This window comes from Embiotoca jacksoni, unplaced genomic scaffold, assembly GCF_022577435.1.
Source record: "Embiotoca jacksoni isolate LCO1_2020_lvr unplaced genomic scaffold, fEmbJac1.0.p SCAF_1, whole genome shotgun sequence".
Taxonomy (NCBI): Eukaryota; Metazoa; Chordata; class Actinopteri; family Embiotocidae; genus Embiotoca; species Embiotoca jacksoni.
The window spans coordinates 21,453,219-21,470,595 of record NW_027185229.1 but is presented as its reverse complement, the minus strand read 5'-3'; the positions used below and the strand labels follow the sequence as shown (position 1 = coordinate 21,470,595).

The 17,377-nt window shown below is 39.6% G+C and overlaps 1 protein-coding gene across 1 annotated transcript in view; it reads right to left on the bottom strand.

Annotated features, from left to right (window-relative positions):
- Positions 1–898: 898 nt before the first annotated feature.
- Positions 899–17,377, bottom strand: part of LOC138196988 (ras-related protein Rap-1A-like) — a 41,663-nt gene continuing 25,184 nt past the window's right edge. The window contains exon 8 of the mRNA XM_069147450.1: positions 899–1,384. The gene's annotated coding sequence lies outside the window, so the exon portion shown is untranslated. The remainder of the gene's footprint in view (positions 1,385–17,377) is intronic.

The following is a 17,377-nucleotide window of genomic DNA, read 5'->3' as shown; positions in this document are numbered from 1 at the left end:
TGAAGCTGAGATTGAAGTCACAGAAAGGTTACAGCTGGAGAGAAGGGATGGTCACCATGACTCTACGGTGGTATTTCTGACCACCGTAGAGTCATGGTGACCGTCCCTGATGAGTGGAGCTGCATCTTTACACTGAGGTTCTTGGTTTGTGCTGTTTTGGGCACTCGTGAAGTATCATGCGGTCAAAGTTCCATGCTGTCAAAAACCTTTTCTGGAGTCAAGTACTGCTTTTTAAAGTAACAAACTGACTGTTGTGGGTAGTAATGTATGGGCACGCAGCAGTCTTGCGAACACATCATCTTTGATAAATTATAATTATAATCACCTATATTTGTGTGTGTTTGCTTTCAAAATGTACAACAGGATTTGGTTTAAATCAGCTGGATGAACAAATCGACTGTCACTCATTAAGGTTTGGGTTTTGACCTTTTCATGGGATCTTTGACATTCAGTGATTTCAGGGGTTTGAGAGCTTAATTTTTCATTCATGTCCTTAAGTCTAATATTTTCCAGATATCCAAAATGAAAGATTAACAAAGTTAAACCGACACAAGCAATGAGGAAAAAGCATGAAACTGTTCAAGTTAATCATTACGCAGTGTCTGTGGAGGTTTTCACTACAATGATCCTCCTTGTAATCTGTCAACATAACTAATATAAGTCAAAGTAACCATCATTTTAATGCATATTGTAACATATTTCACTCTATATACAAGTAGTTAATAGTTCCATGATATGCAAATTTACAAGTGAATGTGATCCATATTTCTTTTGAGACTTTTAATATCCAATCATTTTAAAGTATAATGCATTTATATACACAGTTTTGAAACTTGTTGACTTATAAAACTGCTTTTGCTGTTTGCTTGAGGTTAAAAGCTGATGCTTTAGACAATCAATATCACCAATTCCCAATTTACAAATAGCAGCCAAGTTTATTTATATGGTCCTAAATAACAAGTTTGTCACAGAGGTTTTACAAATTATACAAAATCTTTCCCCTAAAAATTACAGTTTTAAGTACAAGATTTTCTCTTTAACAGGCCCACTGTTGTACCAAGTTGTACATAACTTTGAAATTGTTGAATATTTATTTTATCGCTTCTTGTGCACAATCTCCTGCCAGCTGTCTCATGCAATATCAACTTTTTGTTTCAGGCAGCAGGGCAGGTTTGTCCTGTCTCAGAAGATGGAACTTCCTAGTCACAATGTGTGTGGCCTTCTTTTTTACATAATAATCTTTGTGTTTGTATTTGTGGTGGTATTTTGTGTGTTGCAAAAAGACTATTTCGGTCAAAAAGTCCCGTGGAGAATCTTCATCAACTCTTCTTCAGCTTCTTCCATCTGGCCCTTCACCCCTCCCTTCATCTCCTCAGCCTTCGTCCTGGAAAGTTCAGCACAGCAGCAACCATTAAACATTTAACATCTGACTTTTACTATTTTCTCTACGCAACAAAATCCTTTTCCCTCAGCACATGAATATGCAAGAGGACTCTGTCCGCGCAGGAGCGATAGGAAGGCATACCAGGCCACGATTACAGTTCTGCCTGAAAGCTGCTGTTGTGTAGCCTTACATCACATCATCTCTTGGTGCAGAAAGGCACACTCCTGGAACACTAACCCATTAGGCTACAATCTCTGCTGGCTTTTTTTTTTTTTTTCTGTGTCACGACTTCCCATTGTGTCGTCGCAGCTGGAACACTTGTGGTGGTCCCCAGATGGGTGAGCCTCTCGACAGAGCTGCTGGACACTGCAGAAGTCCAACACTCTGCAGCAGTGACAGGATTTTCCAAACAGCTACTCTAAGTAGGTGAAGCAGCAGTGACCCACTGACCGCTAGATGTCTTATTCCATTTGTTTTTTCATTGTCACTGCTATGCTGCAGCTATTATTAGAATATTGTTGACAATAATTTGCACAATCCAATCCCACAAAATAGACAGAAACGTCAACAAAGATTTCACTTTAAAGCTTAATGTAGCTTCATTTTAGCCTATACGTCTCAAACCATTTAGATCTGTTTTAAATAGTTAATCCACATCCCTCCGAGGGGAATCTCAGAGCGGAAAGCATGTAACAAGAACAACAGTACACAGCCCTGAAAATGGCTGAGAGGCAGCACGCTGTACTTATTTGCGCTAAATGCTAATTTCAGCATATTAACATGGTCACACTGACAATGCTAACATGTATATGTTAAGCAGGTAGCCTAGATTAGTGGGTAAGCATCCTAAGCACCAACCGAAAACCAGGCCACAGGTCCAGAGACCTGCATGTGAAACAACTGGCAACCAAAGCACTTTAGGTTTTCTAGTAGGCTATAATTTCAGAATTTAACCAAAAACACAAACACTTAAAACTAATGTTGATTAAAATGAATACAGTATAAATGAGCTCCTCAAACAACAATACCGTTTTGTTTTGTTTTGGGTTTTTTTTCATGAGGGTGACCCAAACTACACATTTGTATTATCATGGTGATGCTAAAGGAAAAGTCAGGTGATCAACAAAGTCAGTCACACTTCAGGAAGCTGTGAATTTCTCTTATATATTTTATGCCAATTTGTCCGGTCATGAGAGATATTTCAGTCTGGACCAAATTGACACCTCAGACTTGCAGCTTACTTTGCAAAAAAAAAAAAAAGAAGAAGCTAAAGCTGTGTGGACTTCATGGTTGAGTACAACGATTTATTCTTTTGACCCCTGACATCAAATGGTGTGAAAAGCTCAATCAATATGTTTACTGCACCAAAGGGTACTTATGATCAATATCTGGCCTGATGGTGCTTTATCAGCCACAGTCCCCTGTCGGCTATGGGGACAGTCAAATGAGCGCCGTTGTGCCACAGATGGAGATAAACAGCAATGACAGAAATCAAATGAAAGCACACAAAAAAATGAAGGTCAGTTACAAACACTAAACAAAGAAAGCTGCCCGGCAACATCGACGTGCTCTGCTGTTGTGTGACTTGCTCAAAGGCACCACTGTGTTATTCTGTATAGCTGAGTATTACTCATTCATACACTCCCCCAGTTTTTGCCAGTTGGTTTACGTCTCTGTCACAAACACTCCTTTTTCTAACCTGTGGGCTTCCTCTGACCTATTTGAGCAAGAAAATGAATCAGGAAGCCTGTGTTCTTGCTCGTGGCGGATTGTAATTAAATATTTGAAATGTAAGTGTAGTTGCCACCAGCATGGAGCCACATAACAGTCAGCTCAAGGCTCAATGCCCCAAATAAATAACAATGTAAAATTTAAGAGGTAGCTGCTGTAACTTTAGCGAGGCTTTCCATTTTCATCAAGCACCATTATCAGGTCAAGATATGATGTCGCGTTTGTGACGTGCAAAAGCGGTGGTGTGAAGGGGTTTCCAATGCTCTCCTAACATCACACATGCAGGCCATAAATCCTGCTTAATTGTATAAAAGTGGACATAGCTTTAGGGTCTGACAAGGGAGGCCAATGCAGAAGTGTTAAGGTGTAATACCACTGAGGGTCGCTAGGGGTTGGCTCCAAAAAGGCTCTGGCTCCATAGACTCCCATTCATAAAGACAACCCCATTTTGAAAAAAGTTCGGACACTGTGTAAAATGTTAATAAAAACAGAATGCCAAATTATATTATTTGTTCTCATTAGCATTGCCTCAAAAGCAGCATGTTTGGGGACGTGTCTGTTTAATTGACAGGCCTGTGGTGCGTCAGATCCACCGTTCACTCTTCCCAGCTTGTCCAAATATAGTCACTTCTGGCTCCAGAATAGAAACAGACAAATGCCAAAATCTACGCCGATTTGATTCGACCTTGAATTCCTGCAAATTAGCGAATGTTAAACGTGCTAAATTGCTAAACTAAGATGTTGAACATCAACCAAAATTCTGCATGTTTTCTGAATGCTCAGAAGGAGTCTTGCCTTGTCACCAAAGGTCCAAACTTGGAAGGACCCGTCCTACCAAGGACGCATCCTTGTGACTAAGAAACCGCCTTCATCTTGCTCAACATTAAATGTCATATTTTGGTTAATTTTCATACTGGAAAGGATTCCTCATTTCCTGGAGGGCATTTTGTGCTGCAGTGAGACTCTTAAGGATCCAAAAATAGCAACATGAGCCTACCAGAAAACGATATAATCAGATAAAAAAATGGCTCACAGTTCTTTTTTTTCTTTCTCAGGAGCACAAGGGAACCTTCGAGGGATCAAACACTTAGATTTCCAAGTTAAAATCTCTCATAGGGGTCCTTCCTTTTCTCTATAGCTCCATCACTTCAAGCAGGTGAGCTAAAATTGAAACACTTAAGCTTCACCTGCCCCGAGATGCACCTAGCTGCTGTGTGTGAGCATGTGTGTGTGTGTGTGTGTGTGTGTGTGTGTGTGTGTGTGTGTGTGTGTGTGTGTGTGTGTCTGTGTGTGTGTGTGTGTGTGTGTGTGTGTGTGTGCGCGCGTGTGTGTGTGTGTGTGTGTGTGAAAGAGAAAGAGAAAAAGAGAAAGCGAGAGCCTCACTTGCTTGTGCGCCTGTGGCTGTGTCCTTATGAATGTGCATGTGCATGGCCGTGTGTGTGTGTGTGTGTGTGTGTGTGTGTGTGTGTGTGTGTGTGTGTGTGTGTGTGTGTGTGTATTCACTGCATGTGTGTCAGTGGAGTCAGCCTGTCCCCACAGGGGTCGTTGTGTTACAGACTGTCCTACTGTTTTTATTAACCAGTTGCTGCACGAGGCCACATGAAAACACTGTCCAGCTTGTGCTCAGCAGACAGAGCGTCGTAGTGTCGCTGACGTCGGGGTCTTGTGGGTTTCACCAGTTCAAATCATCTCTCCACCTGTCCCCAGAGTCAACAGTGGAGTGCACTCATATCTTCATTTTGACAAGTTAATCACATGCTGCTGCTTTTTATAAAGAGTCCATTTCTTTGTCAGCAGACTGGCTCCATTTTCAGCATTTACTCAAGAAAATAAGACATTTTGTATTTTGCACATATTGTACTTTTTACTCTGTTGTCTTTGACAGTAATAGTAACTTGTCTTTGCTGATTAATATTTTACATAAAAAGGGTTAAGTTTATAAAATACAATGTTATAGGATTAACTACACAGTTGTAGGCCTACAGTTTATATATATATATATATATATATATATATATATATATATATATATATATATATAATAATAATAATAATTTAACTACCTCATATACACCTCCTCATATATATATATATATATATATATATATAAACTGTAGGCCTACAACTGTGTATATATATATATATATATATATATATATATGAGGTGTATATGAGGTAGTTAAATTATGTTGACTTTGACAATTAATCTGTTAAATTAACTGCCGAGTTAACCACTATAAGAATTACATAATCACTACGTTTTTTGGCAAAAAATAACAAACGTTTGATTATTTAAGTTCTTTAATGACGATTCTGTGCTTTTCTATGTTTTACAGTATATAACAGTATGAGGATTATATCTGGATGTTGGACTGTTACACACGCAGGGCAAAATGACATAGTGATGGGTCTTTTTTTAGTAATGTTCTCCAGACTAACCAATTTATTGAGAGAAACCAAAAACATATTTTAGTTGCCACCCTGAAATTTCATTTCAGCTGCATTATTTAAGGCATTAGTAATATCAAAAAGAGCATCACAACAGAAATTTGTGTAACAAATATGCAAGGGCTCCATCAGCCAAATTAATGCTTTCACTTTAAGAACATTTTGCAGATAATTCCTCTGTATTTTCTCTTAAAATTTTAAATACAGGACTTTATTGAAGTTGTATTACATTTTGCTTTTACTCTGGTACAAATTTGAGTACTTGTGACAGTCAATCATCAGCCTCTCATTTGTTAACATTTATTTAAGATGTCATATGAGTGCTAAAAACAATGCATTTCTACTGTATAATTGATCAATAATTTTGTCTTTGTTCCTTTCTCATGCCTCATCGGCTTTATTTAAATACGAGATTTATCATTGATAAAGCGGTCTGATACCAACTGTGCATTATATTTGGATGTGGTGGCAGAAGGAGCGCTCTCAGTGCTCATCATGTCTCCAGTAACACTGGAGGAGAGCGAGGTGATGGCAGCACAAGGTGCAGAGAGGACATGTGACAGTGTGTAAAAAAAAAAAAAAAAAAAAAAGAGGAAAACCCTGTAGCTGCTCCCATCCCCCCACCAAGCTCCTCCAGCCTGGCCGTCTGAATTAAATGGGGCCTGTCTTCTTCCTTGCAGCTGTAGCCGAGCTGTAACACTGTAAAATGAATGACAGACACACACATTGTCCCTCACTCAGGAGTCTTCCCTATTGAACAGCCACTCTGGCAAATATGTTGTATCATTTTGCCATTTTTAGTCCATAAACAATCAACTAAACAAGCCCATATACTGTATGTCTATAATAAAAGTACACTGACAGATGCAAGTGTTTTTCATTACCATTTCATGTCCTGAAAAAAAGGGACATGATGTGCATGACAAGTCCTTTTTTTAAAAGTGACTGAATATATGTTGGTGCCTGCTGCAAAATGACTCCGAGTGTGCTGCAAGGAAACCCCCACTCACACACACACACACACACACACACACACACACACACACACACACACACACACACACACCAAACCCAAAAGGCTTGCATGCACACAGACACACTAAAAGACACATGCGTCAACTAAAACATTAATTAGACCCACAAAACGTCCCAAACTCATTCACATGCACAAGCACAGATCCACATTCATTAAACACACTGAAAATATTCCCTTTGGTGAAGTAAAAGCAGAGCAGCGGCTGTTTGGTGTTTATTTACAAAGCAGGAACTCAGACCATAAACTCAAAGCCTAGAGGCCCAGAGAAAATGACGAGAGGTCTGTGTACCTCTTTGTTTTTCATCCAAACCTCTTTAAGTTCACTCAAATGAGTCTTTAATGCGGTGGATGCCAAAAGAAGGTGGCAATTCAGGCAAAGACTCCACTTTTTCAAGAGGAACTGAATGGTGTATTGCTGTCTGTCAAGTTAAAACTCTGCTGGTGGTGGCGATGTTCCCGGCGGCGTTTCACTGTGCTCTGATGATTTTACCAGATGACAGTTTTAAACATCAGTGCATCTTCAGCGGACACCCGTGCACTCACTGAAAAGCAAAGGAGCATTCATATGCTTATGTGGGCCACTAAAGTAAAGAAAAAAAAATGTCAATCCAATGAAAGAAATCAAGTCTTCTTTCATGACCATCGCAGCCAACTAGCCTTTGTGGAAGGGAACAGCCCACTGGTGATACCACAGAACAGTCAGTAATCATGGCTCTCCTCCAGCAGTTACAGCTGCTTTTTGCTCTGACATCCAAATGAGCTCTACTTACGACTGAAGCGTCTGAAGCAGAAGATTTCCCCATTAAAATCACCCTCAGCATGTCCACACTGTAAGGAAAATCTTACTTGAATGTACTTCCAAACAGCAGATTTGCTTTTAGCTTCAGGAAAAATATGCTCACAGTTGCACAAGATGAAATGCAATTATTTTGGTCATGAAGTTTTTTTTTAAGTCAAAGTTCACCCCATGTTATAAACAGGTCTTCACTGGTTGGCAATATCAGTCAGTTGGTTGGTCGGTTTACTAGCTTCATCCAGAGGAACAAGACTTTGACAACTATTAGACAGATTGCAGTGACAACTGTTACGGGCAATCATAAATGAATATTCATAACTTTGGTGATCCTGACTTATCTTTTAGTGCGACCCACAAGGTTGATATTTGTGGTTTGGAGTGTAATGGCTCAGCACTCATTGGGTGGATCTCCATAAAATTTGGTACAAATATTCTTGTAACTCTCTGGGTGAATTGTAACAGCTTGTCATTTAGCACCAAATATCTGCAAAACATTCCCATCAGTCTCAGCTGCTCTTTGTTTTTGTGCAAATCAGCAAATATAAGTTTACAAGCACACTAAACTAAGAAGGTGAACATGAAAAACATTCAGCGTATGAAAAATTGCCATGTTGGCTGCCAACTCTTAGTTTTGATGTCATAGTTTGTTTTGCACATTTATATGTCACATTTAAGTTTTTAAGATATGCTGCTGATCAAATCTCAAAAGAAACCCAATTTACTGTCATTCTACACACCTCATCGAGGTTTCTAATCTGCTGTGTTCGCACTCGTGTCTTTTGCATGTGTGCAGTTAGTCAATACAAAGAAAACATTGAGTTGTTGCTTTCATCTTGCAGCAATCTGTTCTCATGCAGCAATAAGCAAAACTACGCTCAGCTACTACGCAGTTGGTACAAAACTGACAAATTTACAGGGTGAGAAAGAGTCGAAGACAAAACTGCTCTAATGCAGGCGATCACAAACCTGAACACTGTTACAATCATGTACACACGTTCCAGATGATCAAAATCAGGGTAAGACTAACACTTATAGATGCTAATGTGCATGGAGACGTACTAATTAACTTTGTTAGCCCGTTCAGAGCTCTGTAGTAAATATTAACACAACATCCACTTACTCAGCGACCGCTGAACCTTTCGACAGGAGAAGCCGTGAAAGGCTCCAGAAATAGATCATTGGGAATATTCACCACAGATACACCAGGAGGCCCTGAGGTCATAAGAACATCCATGTTCAACCAATTACAGCTTTTCAAAATTTAAATGTCACAGTGAAACATCTCAGTGAATTTGAAATAAGAGGCAGTTGACACAGGGACAACACAAAACACAGCATGTAACTGATTGTATACGAGTACAGCCATGTGTGTGTGTATCTGTGCGTGCGTGTGTGTGCGTGTGTGTGTGTGTGTGTGTGTGTGTGTGTGTGTGTGTGTGTGTGTGTGTGTGTGTGTGTGTGCGTGCGCAAATCAGTCTGCCAGAATGAATGAATGCATGAGAGTCCCTGGAGCCTGCACAGGGTCCATATCTCATCATTATAAAGATAAAGACATGATAGGAGGAGGCAGATTGACAGGAAGCCCTGGAGGCTCAAATCAGCCTGTCGACCTTCAAGCCATCCAGGAGGAGCAGCAAGCTCACCTGAGCCCACCCAACACACACACACACACACACACACACACACACACACACACACACACACACACACACACATAACTATCCATCTATCCATTTATCCATCTATCTATGGATTGAAGAGTCAGACATCATTTCCCAAGTCGTTTGCATATGCTAGTTGGTTTGGGAATTTTTCCACTAACACACATATATACACACATATATACACACACACACACACACACACACACACACACACACACAAACTTGTATCAATATGCATGAGTGCACACTGCAGCCATTAATGGCTTTCTACAGAGACCCACATGCATGAGCTTTTAAAGCTGTGGCACTCAGCTCCTCACTGCTTCTCAGTCTGCCTCGCTCACACAAACCCAGAAATACATATATGCACACACACACACACACACACACACACACACACACACACACACACACACACACACACACACACACACACACACGACACAGCAGGGATCTCCAGAGTTATTACACACTCAGAGGGGGTCTAATGTTGGCAGGCTGGCTCCATGGAAGCAGATTTGCGGCACCTCAATGCAACGTGTCCAAACATTCAGAGGCCATGCTGCGTTCTCATATCAAGGCTGGACAGCCATTAGTAGCGGAGAAGTACAGTGGGACAGCAGGATACAAAAACAGCATCACCATAGTGTTATGCAATCGCTTGCAACAGCCCAGCAACAAGTACTTCAAAGGAGAGGCTTATCATGGCGGATTTTTTTGTAGAGTCAGAGACAATTTGAGGCCACTCAGTGATGATTTGTAAGATTTGTGGTCTGGTTGCATTGAAAAATATGACATTTTAGTATTCCTTTACATCCTTTGATTTTGTCCATCCTCTGTGTTTCCTTACCAAAAGCAGCATTTGTGGTAGCTTACATTAAGAAGGCAGACTTGTAGAGACAGGTGGCCTTAATCTAAATAAAAGACGCTATGTATTTGCTAGATATGTGTGTAAAGTTCCACAGCTTTCGAGTAGGCTGAAGTCACTCTGAGAAACCAACGGCAGAGTGATGAAGCAAACTCCAGGGATACAATGCGGAGCACTTTAGTTTTATTTTAAGTTCTTTGTTTGTGTATGCGTGGTTTGCAAAGAGAACAAAAAGTATTACACATGACCCAGTAAGCATTGATAACAGAACTAAAACTATAAATAAAAGTTACATGAGAGTTTAATTAAATGGAAAAAGGAATAAATCTCACTCACATGACACACAACTGATGGATATAGTCCAAAAAGAGAGCACACAGCAAGGAGGGCTGCGTACATAGCCTCTTCAGTGGATGGATTGATTGCAGCTGAGAGGGGGTGTTCCTTTCAGGTGGGTGTGTTTACCTTATTAAGAGGAAAAATGTGACAAGCAAACCAAATGTAGCTAAGACTCCCAGAACAATCAAATAAACCAACACATTGGCACTCACACCAAGTAAGATGAATCTCCCTGATGATCGGACTCCCACCACCAGACTCCTGCAGCACGGTCTAAAGTCAATTTCATTATTATGAAATTCTCAAGAACAGTAAAGACCATGTTGGCCTTAATACAAAACACAGATGTTGTGTTTTTCCTGGAATCTAGGGTACTTTAAATCGTAATAGTTCCATTAAATTATCCACCGATTAGGTAATCCATGTCTACTGCATAACCATACTCCTATGGGAATTGTAAAATGTTAACAGGGCCAGTGTTGGGAATTTTTAACCCAAAAAACATAAAATTATTTCTTGGAAGTCCAAGTTCAAACAGTTCGAGAGGAGTAATCAGTCCTGTAGGATTTTATTTTCATGTATTTACTATTTATATTTCATGATCACATAACGTTATATGATTTTCATTGATATATGTGTATTTTTAAATCTCTTTACACAGGCACAGTACAAAGTGTGAAGGCTATAAATGCTCAATTCAATATGCTGCTTTGTACACACAGACAGAAATAATATGATGTGTTGTACACATGTGATGTACACATCCTTTGTGTCATGATTTGTGATCATTTAAAACTGTGAAACAGCTTGCTTAACACAGTGAAGATCCAAAAATGTAAAAAACGAATTAAAAAAAATGTAGTTTTTAGATGCTAATTTGCTGTATTTTTTTTATTCACTCCTGTCTGGACACTAGTGGTCCTCACACTTTCATTCAGTCGTTTTGAACATGTTTTGGCACCTGATCATGAGGTGACACAGGCGCTTTGTGTATATGATATTTTACATCGTTGTGATGTGACTCCACGGGATCGTCTATCAAAGTCTGTCCCAATTCAGGGCTCCTAAGTGACGAACCAGCAACATTTTATCCAGTCTTCATTACCCTGCAGGAAATTAGGGCCATTCAGCCTACAACAGCTGTGAATACTCACTTCTTGAGAGTCCCTTTTAAAAGAAATATCAACCTGCACCATTTCAATAGGCCCCAACGCTGCCTTTTGAAAGGCAGGGTACTGTGTTCAATTAGCTATTGTTGTGGAAATGGCTGTTCATGTGGGTGATATTTAGCTGCGCGTCCTTTGGTGTGTAATCATGCTCCAATAAGCTGCTCAGTTTTCAGTGCAGTCATCTCTGGGTGTGTAGTACAGAAGCACATGGGGACAAGGAGACAGTTATTATAGTTATCAAGTGTGTGTGTGTGTGTGTGTGTGTGTGTGTGTGTGTGTGTGTGTGTGTGTGTGTGTTTGTGTGTGATAAAGAGGGAGCTCTGTGATGAGAAGCCAGTTGGCCAAAACCTCCCCCTGACCTCTGAAACGTGGCAGAGACATAAAAAAGACGGATTTTATATAAACTGATTTTTTTTTTTTTTTTTTTTTTTTTTTGTCTGATAATGAAAACATATTAAAATGTTGATTTTTTTTTTTTTTTTTTTTTTTTTTTTTTTTTTTTTTTTAAATATTTTGTTCAGCTTTCAGTTTATATGTTATGAAATGTAGTTGTTTTCGAGGGAAGCACATTTCATTCAAAAGTTCAAAAAATTTGGAGACCTTATCTTGGAATATTTATTTTATATATCATAAGAAAGCTCCCTTAATTATAAGATCTAGATCTCATAATATTGACAAAACTTTGTCATGAGAGATGATGTCAAATAGACAAACACCAGTTTGAACACCTCCCAATTTGCCTGAGGGTCCAAAGGATTTTTTTTTAAAATCAGTATATAATGATTAACTGTATATAGTAAATTCAGCTTACACAATTTACCAAAATTTAAAGAAATACAGTAAAAAAAAAAAAAGAGATAATTATCGTATTTGTACAGTGATTTTGTGTACGATGCCTGACCAGTGATGCCAAACGTCCAATAATGTGTTCTCATTTCATCATTCTGTGTCACTCTTGATAGTTGTAATCAGTTTGGCGATATCTTTTTAATTTATTTTCAGACACAATCAGGAGAATAAAATAATGGCTCTTCATCTGCATTTACTCATCTCCTCTAATTTTATGTATTTCCAGCCAGTCATGCCTCAAGCTTGTTGTGATGTTGAATGTGACTCACAAGCATGGCATGTCATTAACTTAGCCAATAGTTGTCGTTTATTTGTAAAGCGTTTGCATGCAAAGAAAGCAAAGTTATCTAAGTTGTCCCACCAAGTTAATATGCTAATGCAATCATACATTTATGCCTTGGTTCTAACTTGCTTCCACATGGTGGGGAAATACTACACACTGAATGTGCTACTGTGAGGGATTTTTTTTTTACTGTATCATTAAACTCCAAGAATTAAACTGAAACGCTTCTTGGCACTGAAAGGTATGATTAGTTGTAAACCCAGTTGACTGGACATGCTGACATTTGCAGCTCATGTTTTGCTCTTGTGGCTTTGTTTCTGGAAAGATACCACACTCTAAATCAATTATATAAGCACATTATACTGCAGCATGTGGTGGTTTTGCAGGAAAAAGCAATAAGTGAAAGTAATCAGAAAATGTCATGAATATTGAAAAAAGCCACTGATTATGAAAACAGCTTCTCATTCACAGTTCTTGCCAGAAAAAAGTATTCAATTTTGCAAACAATCTTTATGCCCTGAAAGCCAAACACCCCTGAATCAATCATGTTCATAATGTAATTAGGTATTTTTATTTGTTTTTTCATTTGCTGGTGTTTTTGTTCTGTTTTCACCAAAGGCACAGTGTAACTAAATGGCAAACCCTAGGTGAGGAATGGAGGTGCAGGCAATTATGCCTGAAAATGATTTTCTCCGGGCTGATTTATCTCCACTGTGCACTGAGAGCAGATTATGAATCCCAGCCAGCGCACAATAAAACCTGTTTTGCACAAACCATGAATTTCATCAAGTAGTAGAGCAGCAGAACAGGAAGAAAAAAAAAAGATCCAACCATCCATCTGAGCAGTCAAAGAGTCTACCTTATGTTAAGCTGCAGCTGAATACAGAGCAGCAAAGGGAAGCCTCCACAATCCCAGGCAAGGTATTCATTACAGCCGCAAACCTCCAAGTCAGCAGAACAGGAGAAGGATGCAATGAGAAAGCAGCCATCTCCAGTGGCTCTGATTTCATGCTCTAAGTTGCATTTCACTGGTTGTGGAAACCTCTTCCTCCCAACCCCCACCCCTTGTTTTTCCATTGTCCCACCGTTTTTCTCCTCTATGTCGGCCCACAAACGTGACTGCAGGCAGAAAGTGGCCATCACACTCGGGAGGGTGAAGCTCTCCTCCATGAGATGCCAAGAGGGGAGGGAGGGATAGGGTTTCATCACCCGACAAGAGCTCTATTCGCCGGCGTGTGTGTGTGTGTGTGGCCCTAATGTGTTTTCATCCATGAGGAAAAATGCTATACTCCATCTCTATAATACTATAATACAAAAGCGTGCGATGACACGAGCTGCTCCTCTGTGAGGGTTTTAAATCAGTAGCAGCGTTCTGCAGTGCTGATTCCAGTTCAAGGTGGGTAATGGCATCGAGAGTCAACAAACACAGTCTGCTGTCTACCAATGCAGCCTACGCTGCATCACGGTATGTGCCACTTCAAATTGCATCCTGTTTTGTTTATATCTTTTAAGGGACTCCGTGTTCAATCTCTCAGCAGCTGCTTCATAAAGACTGTGTTTCTGTCTTTGAGGATTCCCTCACAGTCAGAGCTGATGTTGTACCTGACCACTTACATGTGAAGAGACTAAATATGCACAGAAAACCAGAAACACCAAGACTACATCCAGGAAACGATCCAAAAACACAACTACACACTTTATATGCCTTGAAAGGATTATGATATTTGATTATGACTTAGAACCACTTTTATTTTCAGTAAAAGAAACAGTATCACCGTTTGTTTTATCCGTACCTCATGGACCTAACTAAACAGATCTGTCTCTGAAAAATGCAGTAATCCACATATAAAACACCCCCCCCCCACCCCATGTAAAGATTTAAACAGGAGATCTCACTTGCAGACTAAGAAAACAAAGCACTCTTTCTCTCCCACAGCCTTGACATTCAGACATAAAGCCTGTTTTTCTTTGTGTATGTTTTATAGCTGCCCTCGGCATTATGTGTCTGGGTTTTCCGTACATACTGTACATCCCAATTCTTGCAAACACGATATTGAATGACTGGAGGGAATTTCCCTACATCTTGCTGAAACATGAACTTATCAGAATCTGGTGGACAAAGGTGAAAGGTCATGGTGACCTCAGAAAACACGATTATGGCCATAACTCGATTAATATAATTACGGCAAATTTTCACACAAATATTTAATAGGATAAAATGATGAAGTGATGAAGTTTTATATACAAAAGGTCAAAAGTAAACTTCAATTTGGATCCAAAATCAAGAACCACTGTTCACATCTCACTTTTTGCAATCACATTATTGAAACTATTGCATCCTTTCAGCGTGCTGAATGCGGTTGCAGCACGACAATGTAGTATTACTACTATTACTATAATAATAAATATCGTGTGTCCTAAATTTTTCCAACGCTGACGTTTCAAGACCACCACCATCATGCACCTTTTAACTTTAAAGTAAAATCAGGAATATCCAGACCATCACAATAAAAACCAAAACATCACATTGTAAATAGAAAGGAAAAACACTGCTGTTTAAATCCCTGAATGAGTGACAGAGGATATAACATTAAGTCTCTTCACCACCGCCTCGATGAAAAACTGTGCAGGTCACCGCCCTGCTACTATATCACAGGGGGTGAGGACGAGGTTAGGTTAGCAAAGAGGGTGGGGCGGGGGGGCGGGGAGGGGGGGGGGGGGGGTTAATGATCAGTCACATAGACTCAAACACACAGACACATCAGCACTCACACTCACACACTCACACACTCGTTGTGCTGCAGACACGTGGGAGCTGGTGACCAGGAGGGAGAATGAGGTAATGATGAAAAATCCAGAAGAGAGGAGAGCCTCTTCTAATGAGCTATTGACATTCTCAAACGACGAGTTGGGGGGGGAGACGCGCTTAACCGTCGGATTGAAAAACATGAGCCTGTCATTTGCCCACGGGAGAAAATTATAACGATTAGCGTTTAAAGCTAAAAAAAAAAAACACACAAAAAAAGAAAAAGATGCCTCAAACGCTGACGTGAAAATACAGGAGAACTAAATGACTAGGTTTGACATGACAATAGAAGATGAGAAATGAAAACTTTTAAAGTCAAAGGCAGAGAATCAGGTTGCACAAATTTAATTACGGGGGAATCAATAAGGAAATCGGGCATAATGGAGGATGAAAGCCTTCATCAGATCCCAAAGTGTTTTTTTGAAGCACGTAAGAGGCAGCAGACATAATTGCACAGTGATGAGAAACACCATGAGGGCAAATACGTTTTACCTCTACAGTACAAGTACGGTGGTTTGAATAATCATACACTGTGTGATCAATCTGTGATGCTGTTTTTCCACAAATTGCACCAATTTAATCAATAAGGAAGAGAGAGGGTTGCACAGCGTGAACAACTGCAAAACATCAATGATGTTTCATTTTCAAAAAAAATAATTTTCCTCTTACATTGAGGTTGGGGTTTTGCCATTTGCAGGTCTGATGCATGTGATGAAAAAACAAAGTCACTTTTCATTCACTGTCAGTCCGAGGCTGTGACGCATCAGCTCAGTCTCCAGTCAAACCCACGGTGCTGCTGAGACGTATCACCAAAGAGTAATTGATTGCAACTCAAGCCAACGCAACACAGGAAAGGTCCCTGAAGATCGCCTGCCCCTCTGGTCCTTGAACACATTACCATTGATTTTTTTTTTTTTTTTTTCAGTGCGCTCTTGTCGTCGCAGACTGTACAGACTACGAATCAGAGAGCCTTACAGAATGACCCTTACTTTACCAGTAAAAAAAAAAGGTGAATCTTTTATATACCAAGAACACCAGAAAGCACTTTCAGATAAGGCATTTTTCATGAGAACAAGGTCATCAAAAGAACAAGTTGTGGGGTGCCGGGTCGTGACCAGTGTTTGCTCCACCTCAATTAACAGCTAAATGCTTTTCACATTATAAATATAAACCATAAATAATAATAATTCATAAAATATAATTGATTGTTTTCCATGTGTGTTAAACATTTTCAAAGCCAATTTTCTTTGTTTTTGTATCTGTTTTTTTTTTAGCTTTGTCAATCAGCAGCTTGAGACACACCTCGGGTCTCAAGACATAACAGAGATCCACTTGGACAAACATTGCTCCATACCAACTGGTCCAAAACACCACAGGGTGCCTTCAGGAATTACCAACAGTGCTTCAAATGATCTCCTCTGGACTAAAATAAAGAGACACACTTCTGTCAAAACAGTCAAGCCTCAAACCTGTACTGCTATGTATGTGTTTTGTGTAAACAAAGACTGCCTGTGTAAATACAGGTGGAATTTGGCGAGAACAAATGACCTCTTATTTCTTATGTAAACATAAAGGAATACCGAAGGGGAAAAACATCATGCTTTTTCAATTAGGAGCCACTGCTAATGAGAACTGAAGCCCTTCATTTTAATTACAAAACTGTGAGATTACAACCACGTGAAGGCAGACAATCCATGCTAATGGAATAATTAAACATGCAGCAATCTTTAATTAGCCTGTATAAACCTGAAAAAACAGGCTATATGGGTTATTCAATATACTTGATTTTAAAAATGCAACGGAGAAAAGAGGACGGCCCCAATAAATAACAGTATTCTTTGAAACACAAGAAGTATTACAGCCCAATAAAAACAGGGGAGGAGAAAGGGAATGCATGAGTTTTGTGCGACCCCCCCCCCCCAATTTGTGGATCATTGTGCGGAATAAAGACTGTATAACTAAGAATTTTCAACTTGAAAAGATGAAAAACACGTGGTACACGCT